This window comes from Macrosteles quadrilineatus, unplaced genomic scaffold (assembly GCF_028750875.1).
Source record: "Macrosteles quadrilineatus isolate MER2022 unplaced genomic scaffold, UCM_ALF_1.0 Scaffold_3__2_contigs__length_128488019, whole genome shotgun sequence".
Lineage (NCBI taxonomy): Eukaryota > Metazoa > Arthropoda > Insecta > Hemiptera > Cicadellidae > Macrosteles > Macrosteles quadrilineatus.
In genome coordinates this window covers 78,503,086-78,524,442 of record NW_026542596.1, presented here as the reverse complement: position 1 = coordinate 78,524,442, position 21,357 = coordinate 78,503,086, and the positions used below count along the sequence as shown (strand labels likewise).

General features: G+C 33.8%; 1 protein-coding gene across 1 annotated transcript in view; it reads left to right on the top strand.

Annotated features, from left to right (window-relative positions):
* The window catches only part of LOC128988484 (uncharacterized), a 730,054-nt gene that overhangs the window by 310,154 nt on the left and 398,543 nt on the right, over nt 1-21,357 (top strand). The window contains exon 7 of the mRNA XM_054409815.1: nt 11,602-11,652. The gene's annotated coding sequence lies outside the window, so the exon portion shown is untranslated. The remainder of the gene's footprint in view (nt 1-11,601; nt 11,653-21,357) is intronic.

The following is a 21,357-nucleotide window of genomic DNA, read 5'->3' as shown; positions in this document are numbered from 1 at the left end:
GTGTTTTGGCCTCTGGTTACCTCAAAACGAAAAAGAAAATCGGTCCTTTTTGGTAATACCTTATTCCATATATGGAAAATTTGATAAAATACCATTGAAAACATCTCGGTAGTTCCTAAAGGTAGAAAACTTTAATCTTGCCTCTTCTGTATCGTAGAATGGCCATAAAAAAATTAATGCCAAAACGTTCAGCCAAACAGACGATTACGTCTCTACAAACGATCCTTCCAAGCTGTAGTGGATTTCATAAAAGGTCGATTCTGTGTGGAAAAGGTCACGTTTATTTGAGTTATTGCCTTGCTGTAAAGCGCCTACGTTTTTCATATGGTAAAAATGTAACGAACATTGATTAAATTTGGACGAAGAGATAATTAATCGATACTACCCTTTTATTACTACTTTTTATTGAATACCCCAGTCGATTGTTGTGTGATTTTCTGTGATCAAACCTTATGCTAGTACTGAAATTTCTATAATTTGCAAAGAACATTGAATATGTATAAATTAAATAATTTGTAAGATGTGTATTAAAGAGAGAATCCCCTTTGTACTTTATGGGAGGAACGGTCCCAATATGTCATCGACATTACTCTGAAACTCCAGCAGTACAAGCTTGTCAACGTTGCCCGCAGTTTGTTGACTGTTTGCTCTATCCAGCACCAATGTATACATCTATGACTCTTACAATGATGAGATATTTAATGACTAAGCTTTAACATTTACTGGGTGTAATGTGTGTAAACACTAATGATTACTTTTGTAAATTATTGAAAGTAGAACGATTATTGTGTGTACGACACTACCAAAACACTTGACGAAAAAAACCTTTTTTATCCATAAAGTGTGTTATTTTGAAGTTATTTATTTAGAAGGGTAAGAAACCTGATTAACTAGTTTGGATAGGAAGTACTTTTATATACAGTAGGATTGATAAAGTTTCCCTAACGTTAGGTTGAGGAGAAACCTTCCTGATTCACATCTTGTAGTGAAACACTTGTAAATTTTGAAGCTAGTTTTTCGTGTCTAGTTCATGTCCGGTAACACTGTTCGCTAGTGTCGACACAATTTTGTTTCTATTATTTTAGGGTTAATTTAACGATTTGTGCTTTTCTGCTTGGTTATATAACCAGGCGAGTTATTGCTTATGATTAGATCGTTTTATTTGGTTAAACGAGGCTTTAAATTACTGAAATAAGAATAAAGAAATTGTAAACAAAACACGATCTTCACATTGCAACGGACAGAACTAACAATACAATTGGCTTTAGCTGTTCCGCAAAGATGAGAAATCTACTGAAGGAGTATGGTAAAAGTATATCTATATCAATCTACTATATCTATAGTAATACGGGTGTTTATAAAAAAATGCCGGGATTTGAGATGGTATTTGCTTAGACAATATTCAAGGCAACTAAACGTGCTATACGTACACTTGAAGCTAAAATAACTTAGTTTTGTTTTCCCATGTAGCAAGGAGGAATCTTTGACCTTGGCATTTACAAACGTCCATGTCACTGGCCCGGCCATGACGGAATTAGTACATAAGAATTATGCTAATATTTAGTACCTATTTCGTACTATTTAGTACCAACAAACAAAAAATTAGTACCCCACTCGGTACCGGATAACTAATTAATTTAGGATTCCGGGCCAGTGACACGCTGGCCCGGCCATTTTCGAATTTGATCCTAATATGTATACCATCATTTAGTACCTATTTCGTACTATTTTGTACCTCCATTAATATAATTTGTACCTCAAAGAAAACCAAGCTACGGGCCCGTTAACTGTACAGGTCAATGATCCCTCAGCCCGGCCATATCGGAACCTATGGTTATAAGCTATACTACTATTTAGTACTTATTTCGTACTATATTGTACCTCCATTAATATAATTTGTACCTCAAAGAAAACCAAGCTACGGGCCCGTTAACTGTACAGGTCAATGACCCCTCAGCCCGGCCATATCGGAACCTATGGTTATAAGCTATACTACTATTTAGTACTTATTTCGTACTATATTGTACCTCCATTAATATAATTTGTACCTCAAAGAAAACCAAGCTACGGGCCCGTTAACTGTACAGGTCAATGATCCCTCAGCTCGGCCATATCGGAACCTATGGTTATAAGCTATACTACTATTTAGTACTTATTTCGTACTATATTGTACCTCCATTAATATAATTTGTACCTCAAAGAAAACCAAGCTACGGGCCCGTTAACTGTACAGGTCAATGACCCCTCAGCCCGGCCATATCGGAACCTATGGTTATAAGCTATACTACTATTTAGTACTTATTTCGTACTATTTTGTACCTCCATTAATATAATTTGTACCTCAAAGAAAACCAAGCTACGTGCCCGTTAACTGTACAGGTCAATGACCCCTCAGCCCGGCCATATCGGAACCTATGGTTATAAGCTATACTACTATTTAGTACTTATTTCGTACTATTTTGTACCTCCATTAATATAATTTGTACTTCAAAGATAACCAAGCTACGGGCCCGTTAACTGTACAGGTCAATGACCCCTCAGCCCGGCCATATCGGAACCTATGGTTATAAGCTATACTACTATTTAGTACTTATTTCGTACTATTTTGTACCTCCATTAATATAATTTGTACTTCAAAGATAACCAAGCTACGGGCCCGTTAACTGTACAGGTCAATGACCCCTCAGCCCGGCCATATCGGAACCTGTAGTTATAAGCTATGTTACTATTTAGTACCTTGTTCGTACTTTTTTGTACCTTTCGAGGTAAAAAAAATACCTCAAAGATAAACAAACTACTTATGTTACATATTGTATGTGTAATCATGTTATTGTTAGTGGTTAATTACCCCTCAGCCCTGCCATGTCACAGTTTCTAGTTATAAGGTATGCTATTATTTAGTACTCAATAATTAACAAGTGATGCAGTTATTTGGTGGTTATCTCCAACTATTTAGTTCTTCATATTAAACAATACTAGTGTACATGTTGCTCGAATTCGAGCAATTGCAAAGTATTACAGAAGTTATTTCAAAACGAATAACAGTCATATTTACAATGAGTTTAAAAGAGTCAACTCAAAGATTACCGGAGTATAACTCAGACCATGTTTATCTTAGTTATTGCTAACCTAAAGCAATCCGTCCGGTTTTCTCCTTCTCAAAATGCCTCGCTGTACAGGCAACACAGGTCATTGATAGAGGGCCAATTAACAACGAAAAGTCGTTTTGGGATAGTGTTAGGGCGCATTTGTAGCCTAATAAATAGTTGAGATTGTCCAGGGTCAGGTGCTGACTGTGATGAGTAAGTCTATTACACGCCACTGTTCTGTAGCTGCGGTCGTTATCACGATTACGCCTCCTGTCTATGTTTCGTTGTAGTCGCGTCGGAGGCATTTAAAAAAAAAAAAAAACAAATAAACAAATTATTGCTACACAAAACAACGATAAATGCACAAATTTAATTAACCATCATGCTAACACTATCCGTCATAGCGACACAAAACAACGATAAATACACAAATTTAAGATACAACCATACTAACACGATCCGTCTTGGAGGTTATGTTTACACAAACTCAAATAGTAAATAAATGTACTCAATGTGTTTCATTGAATTGAATAATAAATAACAGCAATTAAATTATACAGCTGACAAAATGTAAACAATTATGTTCTTCATAAGGATAACATGGGAACTTTCAAAGCCACTGGGGCAGAGCCCAGGGGACTTTTTCAAAAATGTAAGGCCAGTTTGCAAATCTACGCGACACGATCTTTCCAATGAGACGTCAATGGATAAAATCGGTTAAGAAATGGCGGAGGAGTTCAACCGACAAAGTTTCATGTAGCGTATTAATTATATAGATGTACTACTCATACAACCCAAGTAATCAATGTGTCGAGGTTTAGGCTATTTTGGTGCGAGGGTACTGTGGTGATTTTTTTATTTCATTCAACATTAAGTTCACAACTTTGTTAATTTTTTCTTTCTTTTTTCTTAATTAATTTATGTTGTACAACTTAACGAGCTGTTGGCCCGTCCTACGTACGGGAATTTAGTAGTCAACTAAAACTGAAGTAATATCAATATTTCTAGAATGTAGAATATTAGCGTCGGCTGCTAGACTTTTTCCAATTTTAAACTTATCTTCTAAAAAACTGAAACCCTAAACTAAAATTATGGCTTCAACATTCCCTAGTTTTCAAAATTATTTGTCTTTCAGTTTTTTTAGTAGTTTTTTTTTAGTAGTTTTTTTAGAAGTACAAATTATATTAATGGAGGTACAAAATAGTACGAAATAAGTACTAAATAGTAGTATAGCTTATAACCATAGGTTCCGATATGGCCGGGCTGAGGGGTCATTGACCTGTACAGTTAACGGGCCCGTAGCTTGGTTTTCTTTGAGGTGCAAATTATATTAATGGAGGTACAAAATAGTACGAAATAAGTACTAAATAGTAGTATATTTTATAACCATAGGTTACGATATGGCCGGGCTGAGAGGTCATTGACCTGTACAGTTAACGGGCCCGTAGCTTGGTTTTCTTTGAGGTACAAATTATATTAATGGAGGTACAAAATAGTACGAAATAGGTACTAAATGATGGTATACATATTAGGATCAAATTCGAAAATGGCCGGGCCAGCGTGTCACTGGCCCGGAATCCTAAATTAATTAGTTATCCGGTACCGAGTGGGGTACTAATTTTTTGTTTGTTGGTACTAAATAGTACGAAATAGGTACTAAATATTAGCATAATTCTTATGTACTAATTCCGTCATGGCCGGGCCAGTGACATGGACGTCATGTACAAAACAGGTGCAGGGTGGTAGGCAGCTATTGCGACTCACACGCCTGATGCCAGTCGAAAGTGCTGAGGTATACGGCTCAAAGTGTATATATCCATTGCTAAATTAAACAAAATTTAGATCTACTTTATGATAAAGAAATTTGATGCTGGTTTGAGTTCCGTGGCGCCGTAGTATTTTGAAAAAGACATTCACCAGGATGGCTAAAACAAGCAATGACATAGCCGAAGAAATCCGACAATTAATTCTGCACCAGAAGCCCCAAAAAATGCATTGCCCGACGAAGTCTTCAGTTGAACATAAGTTACCTATGATGTTATCTGTAAAAGATAGAGTTAGTTAAGACTCTTAATTCAGTTAAGACATCAGATAAACCCGCCGATCGTGCTAGGCGTCCAGACTAAGCCAGTTTTGCCCTCATATAAGATTCCTGATAATCTGAATTGTATTAAATTATTCCAAAATTTACGCAACCTGTTTTATACACATGGGTTAATTTTTAAATTTGTGTTTTAAGATAAACTTTTGATTTAATAGAATGTGATGACTGTTTGAATCCATCGAATTAACAATATAAAAAGTGATCCATGCATTTAAAGTCTAATCCTTATGATTAGTAATAATAGAATATGAAACAGCGATGTAAGAATCATAACAGAAGCAATATGGTTTTAGTATCAAGTTTATGTCGGGTTCCAATCTTGCACCCCGGTTTTCTCATTTGATCTTCATCTCCATTTGAGCAGAATGAAATGACTTGTATATCTTCATTCCAAAACATTTCCCACCTTATTCACTCGCATTTCCCTCTTTATTTACTCGCGTTTCCTCCCTTTTCTCACTATATTATGAAGAATATGGGGAGGTAAATTTGTTATAATAATTAATATTTCCCTAGAAATTTTACTTAAAATTGAAACAGTACCACAGAGTTAATCAACATAAAAATATATATATGTTAAAAAATATTATAAGGAATACAGGTTTTGAGCAAATTACAATAATCCTATTAGGTAAACAATTAATATAACAAGTGGTTTAAATAATCCCCTCCAAAATATAAATATCTAAAAATACGTTGGATAGATTGTTTCAACCACAATCCCATGATAGAAACATATGAATTTACACTAGACCTACACAAATGTTGTTGAAAAAATTGTTATAATGAGGTGTGTTTGTACATACAACAATATCGTTGTTTGTGGTTTATTTTTCAAAATGTTTATAATTTACCTGTTGATTAACAATTTAGTCATGAATATTTTATAACCTCCAACCACATTAAAGTAGAGTTTCGATAGTGTTTAGTTGATACACGTGTAATTGCATAAATCTTCCCAGAAGAGAAACGCAAATATTGACACTTCAGATGAACACCATAAAGTTACCATGGTAACCAGATCTGCGGAGAATACATTTAGAGCTTAACTACAGCTGTGCACACATGTTGGACATTTTTACTCTTGGTATTGTGTTTCATAATTTTGTGTTACGAAAAACTATGTTCGTACTATTTGGAATAGTATTTTTAATAGACTCGATTGTAGTTTACAATCATAATATTATTTAACAACAATTCTTTAACATCCAGGTTTCTTTAATTGCTTTGACTAGTGTTGCCATCTATATGCATATAAATTATATAACTTTCAATAACAAATGTTTATACTTTGACCTTAATAAGGAATTTGTTTAAAATTAGTAAAATTGATACTATCTCTTGTAAAAGTTTCATATAAATCAGTAAACCTTAAAAGAAACATTATATCTAAGGTCGATATTTGATATTCTTTGCAAGTCACTCTTTTCCCTCTGTCTCAAAATTTTACGTGCATTTATTCTACAAGTTTTTTTTTCATTTTTACAACAAAGAAAGATAAGTTTTTTTAAGGAATCAGTAATAGGGGAGGAAGTTGTTGGTTTTCTCATCTTATCATTTATAATTGGGGAAGGGTAAGAGCTACTGGGTTCCTCCTAAGCTTAAAAATAATATTTATGTAAGCCACTGAGGCAAAACAATTGCTTCTTAGATATTACCATAGCTTGTCAGTTGAAATTCTTTTTCATACATACTTTTAATAATACAATAATTTTATAATACTATTTTTTTTGTGGGGAGGAGGCTAACATTCGTTTGCCCACACTGAAAAGCTCAATGTCATCTTTAGTAACATACTCCCTTGTGTTCAATGTCACCAGAATACCTGTTAAAACCCCATCATTACCCACTTAGAACACTAGCCTGGAACTGTTCAACTCATTACGTCAGGCTCACCCTTTTAACTATGCAATTAGGACTAACCTTAATATTTTCTTCCGAATGCTAAAGATAATGATCGTCCTTCTTAGCCTGAAGTATGGCCTCCTTTAAAGCATAGCTCCAACAATGTTGTCTGGAGTGGTGTTGATGCCGATCTCAGAGATCAAGGAGACTCGGCGGACATGCCACCTGTCACAAAAAAGGTGTGCTCGCCCGTGTCGCCATTCCGGAACAGTACAGACAGGCTGAGCTGGCGTCCATTCCCATTTTGTACAGCTTAGGCCCGGATAAGCCCTCGTGACCCGTTTAAACCTGGATCACAAAATACACGACCTGACTATCATTTCTGTTAGTATGTTTTAATAGTCTACTACGAATAATAATAATACTTATAATAATTTTAAAACCTATTTGGTTTTATGATAGATTCCTACTTACCTATTCATTAGGTGTTGAGTATTAGGTCTACGTATCGTGAGTGAACCATTCTTTAACAAGCAATAAAACTGAAAAAAAAATGGAAGGGAATTGAAGGCAAACACCTAGAGCAAATACAAATTCGCTGCATCAATCACTCATTTGATACTACTGGGGCGCTGAACCTTGGCTACTATCGTGGTACTGACGTGGCAGTTCTGGAGATTAAACTTCTAAGTTTCCTAATGTTCTAGAGGTTAAAGGGAAATCAATGAATGTTTCTCTTCTATTATTAAATTTAAATATCAAATGTGAGTAAATACAGGTTTTGAAGAGGTATTTATAAAATAGTTTTTGTTTTATATTGTGTGTAAGTGAATCTTCCCCACAGTTCACTTTACATAATATTTACTATTTTGTTAGTCTGTAGTTAGTATAGTATATGCTTAATAGTTCACAATGTAGCACTTTCGTGCATGTTTCTATGAACCTACGTTAAATATTGTTTTCGACACACTACTCTGTTTTAAGGACTTTTCATGGAAGGATTTAAACCGAGAACAGCTGTTTACCACCTGCTTAACCAAATGGAATTTAATTACGTGATGTATTGTAATGATCTTTTGCCGGACACCAGCTGATTATAATTGGCAATGAGCGGTTATAAACGAAATCATAACCTCTCTTAGAAGTTGTAAATAGTGATGGTCATATCCTTTAGTTGGTGAGAATATACAACGGATTTGTACATTTTCACTCGTATTTGTCACTCGTCCAAAATGTGTTAACTGTAGGCCTACTCGCTACTCGTATGCTAACACCGCAGTCGACTTCGTCTCGTTTGGGAACAACCATACTCGTCTGGTAAACACCTATTTTTCGCACTAGTGACGTTTACACATCTAAACAAAATAATAAAGATATTTTTAATAATCAAGAGTGTATTTAAAAATCAGATGGATTATTACGATTTAAACTTATATTACTACAAATTGTACGAATTTGAAGCTGCTTCTATATTCAGAACGGATTTCAGTGTGGCAATTTAGAGATTTTTTTGTATTAGGTTCAGAGCATTTGTAAATCATTAACAGATTTATAGTCTTGATATAAAAATAGAAATTTTGTATTGTAATCTGTGATTTATTTATTTATACACATGAAATAGCAAAATAAAAACATATAACAATATTTATTCAATTCTCTTATGCAACGAACCACTCAAGGAATCAACTGGAACTAAAAAAAAGATTTAGATTTATTTTGGTATTTATGTGGCAGTAAAGAAGGCGTGTTATTGACTCTAGAGGGGGATCAGGAAGTAAATTTCTGTATCCGCTTGAGTGGAAAATATTGCCCTTAGGGTGAGCCAAGAATCAATATCCAGTTTATGAAGGCTTCTTCACACTATCATGTCGTCATACATTTATATTTTGAGATATAATGTTTTTCAGGTCTATATCGTCATTATCTTACCATAGAGGATGTATATTTCCTCTACCAACATTGAGTTTATACATTAAATAAATAAATAAAAATTAGTGACAACCGTTTTTGAGACTAAACCATTTAAATGTTATGTTTTAAAGATATTGCATTTAATTTATAGATGTGTCGTAACCAACATAAGTTTGCGAAGACCTAAGCTGTATGAAACGAAAGTTGTATTGTAGACATGTAACATAACATGTAAACAAGCTTAATGTTAGGTAATAAGAAGATTTTTGGAGATCTTTTGAAAGCTTGTGAGCTTTTTAATTTAAAGATGAGAGGCTTTTACCGTATGAACACGAAGATTTGGGTCAACCACCCTAAACTTGTTAAAAGAGTGGCTAAACTAATATTTATTTAAGCCATTTAAATGACATAATATATTATTTAAAGTTGTGGTCACTCTTTTTCAGATCAGAGCTGGTCAAGGTTGGTGCAATCCTAAAATCCTTTAAAAACTACCAAAATTACAACAGTAAAAAAACCATACAAAATCCTTATAAAAACTATACAATTTACAACATTTTTGAAATTACAAAACAGACAACGCATAACACAACCATTTGTTTTTCACCAACCAATAATAAAATTTTGTCATTCGTGCAAGTAACAACATTTTTCATACATGGTGAGCAATTTTACAAATTGGAATTGAATTACTTTTGTATCACGATCCAATTATTTAGCGTTGCCCTCGGCCTAATAGACTCAATTGTCGAGCAGCGTTAAGGTTACATTGTTTTCAGTGTTGTCCACGTGGAAAGGGATAATGGGTTATTTTGTAGTTTATTTATATTGTAATTTTACTTATGGTATGGATAAAAACACACTAATAGTATTAACAATTAATAATGAACACAAATAACAAAAATAGCTTAATTTAAAATTCATTGCAATGGTGCTTCAACTATGTTTTGTTTCAAATTACTAATTTAAATCTTGGAGCTTAAAATCATTTACTTAATAATCCAGTGTAAAATATCCAATCTAGATGGATGTATGTAACCAATACTTTATTCATTGCCGTACAACGGAACGTATATAAGCAATATATTGTATAAGCCCTATTTACGAGTCACTCACACAATAAGATACAGTCAAAAAATATTTTTCTCCCTTATTTAATATTTGCATAGCTTATAATAGACAGCAGGTGCTGTAATATAAGATGAAAATAAAAAAAAAAAATTAAGCTTGGTTAGCGTGGAAGGATATTGGCAATTTAAAAGGGAGCGCTTTCAGTGATATACTCAATTAATCTAAGTTAAGATTGAATATAAAATTGGTTACTAGCTTTAACGTAGGATAGAATGTATTGTTCTATTTTCTCATAATGAGATCTAAATACCATCACGTAGCAAACCTGCAGACTAGGCGAATTTCAGTTCGTTTGTTTTGATATTTACTAAAACATTCCCACAAACAATACATAATCTCCATTTAAATACCAGTAGGCCTACCTTTTTTGCTGCTTTGGGGGAAGTAAAAAGTGTTTTTTTACCGAATAATAATATTATAGAATAAAGTAAATGGATCCCCCAAATTTGATTAACTTACATCCATAAACAAGCAAACTACAGTGATTTTCTTTTTCCCCATGAGAATAACATGGGTATCTATCTATAGGTTAAGTGCATTGTACACATAGTTGCATGAATTTGCTAAGGGTAAATTTTCATATAACAGCTAGACGCATGTCACTTCATCTTCTAAACACTACATTCCAAAAACCAACAGGCTTTAGTAGTACTTTATACTTATACTTATACTTTTCGATGAAATGGCTAACATACAAAGTAGGTATTTTAAGCCAAGTATAAATGGAGATGAGTGTAGGATGAGTGGCGCAATCTTGTAGTCTTGTTAGTGCCTAAGGGCGACAATTCATTAAACACAGCTGTTAATTAATAGCCCATACAGCCAATGGCAACTAAGGGACCTACAGTTTATAGTGGAATCCAAACCACATTTTTGCCTTGGTATATACGAATTGGCCTAATTATCAGGATAGTACTGCGGATAATCGTAGTACTCACTCGTGTGGACGTTAATCCACACCAGGGATTATTGTATCCACAGTCCATGCCTATAAATATCCACAATTCGTGACCTCCTAGTAGCTGGATTACAGGACGACGCCACCCGTCCCAGTCTAACGGGTAAATCCCAGTAAATACGGCACTGATTAAAATAAATGGAAATGAACATTGTATTTACCAACCAAAATAAAAAAAATTCTATTCAACGAAAAAGTTTCTTATTCAATTGAATGTTTTTTTTGTATAACCATAGGTCAATTAGTAATATGAAATAAAACCATTAATAGGAGCTTAGAAAAATAATTAATTAAGAAAAATACTTAATTTGGACGGTAGTGTATCTCATTATTAGTTGTACAGTAATTATGTATGTACATCACCCAGAAGCCTCATCCATTGCAAGATCACACAATATTGGTTGTTATTGAGCACACGATATTACAACAATACAAGATATTGCAACAATACACAATATTGATCTCTAAGTTACTATGTACTTTTAATTAGGCCTATATCTAATTAGATTTTTCTATCATGAGCTTTTATTTTTACTTAATGATTGTATTATTTTATGTTACAGTTTATTCTGACCCGTGAGTGCAGTGTGGAAGGATCGACGTAGTGTTAGTTGGTGAGTTACATATTTTTAATTATTTAGTTATATATGTAAACTGTTTTGATGTATTACGTACACAACCAAAACGTAATTATGATAAAGTAGTTGACAAAAGGCATACAAACTTGCTACTTTTCGTCTAGAACTCCGTGTTGTTTTTAACAAGAGTTTGATTTCGGTCTGGATTCTTATATTCCAAGATTAGTAATCACGATACTGTTTAATTCTTACCATGCTAAGCAATATGACTTATTACGCAAAATTTCATAAAAATCTTGATTGATTTTATATAAGGGAAATAAAGAAATCGTAATTAGAATCATGTAATAACAGTTAACCTATTAGAAGATAGGAAAAATACATTGAATTTTAATTTAAGCAAATTTACTGAACTAATCAAGCAATTAAAATGTGGAAGTGGAATTGACATTTCCAATTAACACTTTGGTCGTCTTTCTGAGCAGTTACATCCTTTTCTCAACTATTCGTTCTCAGCGTTATTATATTTTTAATAGTCTATATTCGTTTTTGAACACCATAAAAATTAAAAGTTTTGTAATATTATTTCGTTACTTTAACACGAGCAGACCAAACTTTAAAATTTTACTAGAATTATACATCCACTTCAATTCATCATTTAATACGTTTTACCAAGTATTATGGTTCTAAAAATTGTATTTTTAATTCTTTTTGAAGATTATTTATATTGATTCATTTATATTTTATTTATATTAATTCAGCTATGATTATATTAAGATGGTTATTTTGCCCCATAATATGATAATTTATAAATTTGGAAATTTAAAATATCGTAAATACACGAAATATTTAACTAGTCAAAGTTTTCCTTGATTATTTAGTTTAAAGTTCAAGTCATTCCAATAATAGTTTGATATAGAATTTGTCGTTTACATAAATTAGCATGTACTTCACTTTAGATATTTTTGAGGAAACACCTATTGTATTTATATTATCGATTTGATAGAAAACAGGGAAAGGGCTTGGTTATTTGATAGACAACCTCTTCAAGGGACTTACCTTGTTATGTTTGTTTTTCTGTTCTTTTTTACTTAAGTACCTCCAGAGTTATATTTGACAATTTATAAACAAGGAGTCTGCGAAATAATGAAAGTAATACTTTAAAAGGAACGTACTGAGCAGAGGTGACGGCTAGAGTCTATGCAAATTTAACCTGTTTATGAGACGAGGGATGCAAATGTTGAACAACACCTGTGAGAACCGATAACAGGGTTAAACTGAAAACATTACAATTTCATCAAAACATTTGCAATAGAGTCAGAGGTATTATGAATTCTCTTTGAATGTGTTTATAATTATTGAGTTGAAATATTTAAACAAATAATTGGGAAATAGACAGCAAATGCAACTTTTAAACTTGTATGTTTTAGTGTATTAAGCGAATAATACTATCATATACTATGAACTTCAAACTTGTATTGAAAACTAGTGTTACGCAGTAAAGTGAAGGTTTTTAAAGTGAATTTTAAACAAAATAAATTTATGTTTTCCTTTTTTTCCTTACTGGGTACTTTTATAGCTTAATAGACCGTTTTTATCAGTTGCACGATTCTATTAGAAGCTTAGTTTAAGTGCGTCACAACACATTACCAATATAGGGTAGTGTATACATTCCATCATACATTAACATAAAAACATAATTTAAGTGTTTTTTTTTCTTAAAAACTCAAATTAAAATATAAACTAAAATAAATAGTGTTCCTAAATATGTAATAGGTACCTAAGTTTTATAACCCAATGAAGAAAATATATTTTCCTACTGTTACCTAACAATATACATGTTCTCTCACTAATTTGTGAAAGCAAAGTGGCCGATTCGCTCACTGTAATTACTTTGTCTCACTCACTCCAGATTTGCAACGTGAAGGCACGAAATAGTGAGCGCGTAACATGCAGACAAGGTCGTATGCGCGCGAAATACGTTGGCAGCACTGGCTGTAAATCAGCTGGTCAGCTGTTGTACTTTTGTATCATTAAATGTCATGTCATATTAAAAGTTAACTTCTGTGTAAAAATATGTCACGTTTCTTTACCAATTTATTTGTTTTATGGTACTGTAGGAAAAAAATAATGTGCAACTCGAGTGCAAAGTGCATTTGCCTCACTCGAGAAACCATTCCTCACTCGCCTACGGCTCGTGAGTAAGTATATCTCTCTAGTGAGTCAATTGCTCTCTTTGCTCACCAGTTGCAAAAATAACTATTCTTATGAATATGTTACTATTATCCTTTTTGTGACTATTATAATATCGAATCTGGACCGAAATACTATTTTTCATTTGGCTTTTGACTAATGATGCGTTCTACCCAAATTCTAACTTTAGATGTAATAAGGCATATAGACATTTCCTTACTAAAACACTAAAACTGAAAAACGCGTCAAAAGACTCAAAACATCAAAACAAAACTTAAAAAATAATGTAAAATAAGGCAAATGTGCGTCCATTGTCCACTTATATAAATCAATGAAAATGTTTAATACAACTATATGGTGTTGTAATATAACATCACACTTCACCCTGAACAAGACACAAGACCCAGCGGATTTAGATATAATAACATGGAGCCGGGTAAAATACAGAAATATCCAGACCATCTGCCAAGGGCTGTTTTGTAGCAAGCAAAGGATTATTCGTCCTTTGACTGCAAATGCATTTTGTGTTGTATGGTTTAGAAAGTCTAGAAATAAAAAGAATAAAAATACATAAATTAAAGTAGGATATAGATAACAAAATATTTGTCTGATTAATTATGAAGAGTCTTATGTAAATCAAGAATTTTATCATGCTGTCCGTTGCAAATTATCAAATTACTAATTCTGCAAGGAATCACATAAATTGCATACCAAAATGGAAACCATATCCATTAGCCTACACCTCCATGTTTAGTCAGTAATAATAGTAATAGTAATGTATAAATAAACGTATAATACTGTATGTATAATATTTGTATAGTTCAACAATATTCTGAAACATATTAGGATTTCAGATAGACATTGTGTCAAATTGAAAAAAACAATCCCTTGCAATATTAAACGTCATATAATCCGATTTATGTCATCTTTATACCAGTGCAATGACAACCTAAATACCATTCATTCTAAGTAATATATGACAAAAATAGGGCCTACACAGAATACAAACTGTTTACCATGATGGTTAAATTAAAGTATTTTTGAAATTTGCATGGCAATCTTCCAATTTCTTGCAAAAGCGTCAAATTTAAAGTTTAAAAGTGCACACAACAATTCGACGCATATTTAATGAATAAAGTATGTGAAGTTTTGGTAATTCTGATCCAATTATGGGTCAACTTCAATTTTTCTCATATAACCTTTGATTGGTCTTTTGGTTGGTAGTAACAGGAAAATGCAAGAATGTTTTGCCAGAAAGCAAGTATTCGGAGGTTGGGTTAGGTTAGGTTGGGTTAGGTTAGTTTAGTCAGTTACTGTATTTTATGTTTCCGGCAAAAAGATTTATTGGGTTTTAAATACTGCTACATGCACCTAACCTAACCCGATCCAACCTAACCTAAACAAACTTAACCTCACCTAAAACCAAACCAAACCTAACCTAACTGATTTGTAGCGGCTGATGATGAATGGCAAAGAGGAATGACCTCTGACCTTAAAATAGTGGCCTGCTCCAAATTCTTCCTTTCAGGCAAAAAAATTCTTAATTGTTTCAGTTACTCCTAACCAACAGAACAATCAAAGAAATATAAGACAAATTGAAGGGTCTGACTTAGGGGAGGTACGAATGAGGCATTTAGTTCAAAATTCCTCCGAGAACAGCGCTGTAGTAGAGAGCACTTTGGCAATGAAGGTTTACTAATCGCAAAAATAGTTCTGTTCATAAAATAAAATTATAAATGCCTCAAATTCAACTTTATTATTTTTTAATTATAAAATTAAACTATCATAACCTAACCGAACTAACCAAACTTGCTGATAAAGAAATAATATAACAAAAGTTTAGTAATCGGAAAAATAATTCTGTTTATTAAATAAAACTAGAAATTGCTCGATTAAAATTTTATAATGACTTAATAATAAAATTAAACTGTAATAACCGAACCAAACCAACCAAACTTGCTGATAATAAAAAAATCTTGGACAAAAAGTTAACGCTACCAGCGAGATTCGAACCCGGGACCTACAGTATATCAGCCCAGCACGCTAACCATTTGACCACCGAGGCCGATGGCAAGAGATAGTTTTGTTACGATAATTGCGTTCCCTCAGCTAATAAGAAGCCCACAGCTGTCATCGTAGCCTCTTCTATACCTCCCCTGAGTAAATACCCAAATTGAAGTTGACCCATACTTGAATCAGAATTACCGAAGTGTTAAACATTCTTGGAGTGTATAAACTATGCTTGTGTGAAATTGTTTATTTTACATGACTGATCTAGTAAAAGTTTACCATTTGCTAAAAGTCCAATGATTACGACGATTATTTAAAAAATTATATACAACACATTGTTTTTACATGAAAAATATTTGTGTTTCCTGTCCAAAATGGAAGCATCATTATTCAACCTTTACTCAAGGGAAATCTTGCCTGTTAGGATTGTCTAAGCTTTCTTAGACGATCGTAAATCATTCACTTGTCAGCCTTGTGGTATGAAAATCTTCCTATAAGTAGAAATGTATTATGTCTTTACGGTTTAGGACCTTATGTTATAACCCACACAATTTACTGGGCAGGAGAAAATATTTTATCGTGTTGTTTCTCAAAGTGTGATCCGCGGACCCCTGGGGTCCGCAAAAAACATTCTTGTATTTTTTTTATCTAGACTCTATCACTCCCACCAAATTTCTATTTCTGAAAATGACAGTTTTGGTTTGCTTTTTCGTTTGGTGATTATATATTTTTTAACTTGTATAAATTAACTAAGTCATCTTTTGAAATTATAAATTTAAATAAAAACCATGGGATCATCTGTTGGGTGCCCCCAGTAGTTAGTAAGGGCAGGGGAGTAATTGTAGGGGTCCGCACTTCATACATAATTAAATACGGGGGTCCTTGAGTAGATGAAATTTTAGAACCCCTAAGTTTAACTGATGTTATAAAATCGAAACAATTGTAACTGTTATAGGTAAGTTTTACTATTATTAACCTCAAAAAAGGGTTTTTAATTCGCTGCATTCGTTTGAACTTGTTTCAGGAATTCCCATGGTGAATTTTCTTTTGAATGTATATCCGAATCACCACTATGGTGTACTGGATTGAGATAGAAATCTCTTATTATCCCCAATATTTCAAATTTGTTAAGACCGTTAAAATGAGTTGTGATTCTGCTTTGCGTTTTAAACTTTTGAGCTGTCCCCAAAAAACACCTTTTGGGGTCCCAAGCAAACTTGTCACATGAACCAGAAGGATTATTATTATGTAATATAAAGGTATACAGAGTTTAAAACTCCTTGTGTAACTTATGGAAAGGTTAAGACGGTTTCTTCATACTTTTTCCTAACACTGTATATGAGGTGTTCGTTTGCCTTCATAATTATAAATATAAACGCCTTCAACTCTTCAAAGGTAAATGTATATGTTATTTCTTTTCATATCTAAAAAGTATAACAAAAGACTTGAGCCAATAGTGAACAGTTAAATGATTTTTAAAAGGTAATACGATATAAAATCTCTTTGTTTAAATTCCTTCAATATTTTTAAACTACTCGCTTGAAAACATATTGGATGAAAGATGAAATCTGCCAATTCCATTTCTGCAAGCGTCAGACCCTAGTACAAAGAAGCAATTTTCAATCATATTTTTCCCAACAAATGGGAGTTATATCCTTTTCTGAGCTCAGGGCAAACGACTTGGCTTTGTCTATATAGCTATGCCTTTATATTACGTTACCTATACTTTTTTGTTTGTCTCAATTATTTCTCACATTTTTACTATTTATGTAAATTTCAGTTCTAAAAAATATGAAAATCAATTTTATTAAACTAAAAAAAATTATGAAAATCAATAATTGAAATAGCAAATTAAAATAACCCAGTTTAACTAGATGGCTAAAACCATTCCTCTAATTATTTACACGTTGAAAACTGAATCCCGACAAAATACTCTTACATACAATGCAATTTTACAAGAAATAGTTTTGCTGTAAAGATGAAGTTACAACGAGATATTAGTTTCCTACCGACAAAAGTTGAGCAATTTACAGCCGATTGATTTATTGCGTTATCCGATGGCAAAACTGTGACGCGAAATAAAACTAACATTGAAGTTGTGTTATTTATTCGAGATAAACTTCATTTCTGTCGTGTTTTGATTTGTGCTCTACTAAAATGGAAGCGAGAACTGTTTACATCTTGTTTTACACGTTTAAATCAAATGAAATGCAATAAATCTGCAACACTCTTGTATGTTGGTTAACTTACGATGCATAAATGGCATTTATTTGTTATGTAAAGAGCTGAGAAGATGGAAGTACCTTATCTAAAAAAATATTGTGGACGTTTTCCAACACAATAATGAAATATACAAAGTATTTACTAAGGATTTTTTGTGAAAACCGTTTTTACTAATCGAGAAAATGTCTGAAATAATCTGTTAGAAAAGGTAAACTCACACTCAACATAAATTAACTTTAAATACAATTTTGGAAATAGTTATGGCAAAACTGGTTAATCCTGATGATGTGAGATATTTTACCTGATGTCCGTAAAACATGTTACAACTTGACTGTTTACTATAATATTGTTTATAATTAATTATTTCTTAAACTTCAGAAGGGAATTTGTATAGTCAACTAAACAGACAAGAAAATTTTAACCATCGATTAAATATTTTACAACCTCGTACAAGTAAAAAAAATTAACTCAAAATATTGCAAAATATAGAAATGTTTTGTTACTATAAAACAGTGGGTGTTATTAACCCACTAATTTACGCCTATTAATTTCGGTTTTGCTTACTTTCGTGGCGTTTGAATATTAGTTTAAAGTCAAAACTTCACTTCCAATGTAATAAATATTTTTTCATAGACACACAACGTTTCGAAATCCTTTAACTATACCACCACATCGAGTGACATTAAAGTTATTTGACCTGCTCGAAGCAGCTAATGTAGGACGTAAAAAGATGCATTTCTCTAAACAAATGCAGTGAAATTATTAATAGATTTCGTAAGTAAGCTGTATTGGAAGTGACATCCCGTAGTCTCTAGCTTTGTGCATTTCAACACTACCAATCCCTTCACATTACTGAGTGTGGTCAGTTAACACCTGTCAACGATTATACCGCCACTGACTCACTTCTGACGCCACAGTCGTACCTCGTCATTCATTGTACTAAATCCGTTGCAGATATTATTAGTAGTGTTAGGCGATTTAAAAATTTCCCATCTTCAAACAAACTTTTAATACTTCTTAGGACTTTAGGTAGCTTAAATTTGAATTACACGGTGTACATATTAGTTACTGGCTACAATATCACTACAGTTTCTTGTATTCACAAGTTATCTGAATTGTAACAAATATGTATTGCTTTTATAATGGAATAAAAATATCAATAAAATCATATTGTAAGTAGTTTCAAAAAATCCTATGCTGAAATATGATTCTTATATTATTACAATAATTTTCTTCACCAAAAGATGATGTTTTTAGTTGTTTTACTTACGTTAATTGGTGGCTGAAAGTTACGTTTTGCTGGTCATGCCAGCTGTCATCGTAATTTGGGGACCGAGCAGGTTTTTACATCCCTAGGGAGGCAAAATATGCGACGATATTTTCTGCACTGGGAAAAAAAATATTAAAAGTGCAGTCGTCACCGTTTGCCGGGATAGCTCAGCCTACAATGGCTGGGTAAAGTTCCAGGGTCTGCGATAAGGTCAGGGAAACCACTAGGCCAAAAGCCGGGTCTAACCGGTATAGGACTGGCTCATACACGGGCACCGTGAACAAGTCAAAAACAAGTCACCACAACAAACGTGCAATAATCACTACCAGGCCTACGCCGATTCTCCACTCTCCTAGGGGGTCGTTGCTGACTACGCAACTCGGGCTTCGTCCTAACTATCCAATAGTTAAGCCCAGAGTGCCTAAAACACGGTGAGTTACACGACGACTTGCCAATAAAAACCACAACGCGTGTTATCACCAGGCGGGGTCTACTAGGCCACTATAATCCAATACACAACTCTAATGCCCAAGCTAAGAATCAAACAGTTCACTCAATAATCGTACCACATAATAATATACAAGTACACTATAGGTAGAGTGACTACACCGCTAGTAGCTGGTCTCAATAAATACCAAGCTAAACAAGCAAAACTAAATGGCAATTGCACCATTAAAATTATTGAGCAACTTAGTAGCAGATGAATAAATATTAACTACGTTCCAAACACTAGATAAATATATTATCTGATAGCCGGTACTCCGCTATCCAAGCTACCAAGATAACGTGTTGGACTACCATTAAATTAAAATAATCGAATGAATATACAATAACAACCCTACTACTGTTACTGCTACTACCAACTTTATGTTACTTAGCTGGGCTTCTGTTAATAGGCTAATAATATTAGCTACTAGCCTACTGGCCACGTGTTTCCAACTACGCACGCTAAATCGTGCAACCTAGGTTTGTCGGGCCTCAGAGTTATTAGTAATATAACTAACTCTTGGTACAACGCAAAATAATAACTACTACAGTCAATAAATTATATTATTTGCGCTCTAGCACCTGCCCAGAACCGTCAGGAATATACTTTAATATTATTCCTGACTAATAAATAAATCCTAACTATCGTCAGGCTTTGACTAGCACGGTTACAACTCTAACCCTCGCAAATAAATCAGATATTAATATTATCAAACTAATAATATCAAGTCGTCCACTCACCTCAAGTGGGTCACTGACTTACTACCCAACTTGACACCAACACGCCTTGAGCACCAATATCACACCGATGTCACCAAAGCACTACTCGTCTCACTCGACAATCACGAACCAGCTGTTCACTGCACGGGATCCACGACTAGAATGTCCTTCTCCTATACTGTCCTGAAGATCTAGGATATCCCAGGCTTATCGGAACTGATAAGCCGGGTCAAAGGGCGCTAGGTAGCTTCGCCGCCGCCGCCTGCCTACCTCAACAACCGGTGCGCGGCCAAATAGCGAAAATTTACCCCCCTAGGAAAAATAACTCGTTACATCCCCCACTTACATCGGGATGAAAAAAAAGAAAACGGCCAAAAAGAAAAAAAATATTCGAACTCCGGCCAAAACAAAATACTCCAACCCCTAACCCAATGGTGAATCCTACACCACAGGTCTCAAACTTAAAACAAAGAAAAACTCTTCTAATTGCCACTACCAGCCAACATGGTACTGAAAGATTTGGCATCAGGAACCAGACGGGGATTTCCATTGCAAGGGCCTTCGGGGTCTTCGTCACCAATTTTGACACTGTCTATGCGGCCACCTTGGCCAGAACAGTCATCACCCACGCCCATTCTTACTACCTCTGTCTCACATGTCACCAATCCGAGGTCTCGGATGACATCCATACCCAGAATCATGTCTGTGGTGAGAGTGGGGACGTACAAGGCATCTCCTATCCACCGTCTTCCCGTAGCTTCTCCTGCTAGCCGAAACGAACACTCGGCCCTAGACCATGACCCATCTGCCATCCTCAGAGGAGTGGTTTTCTTACAAGG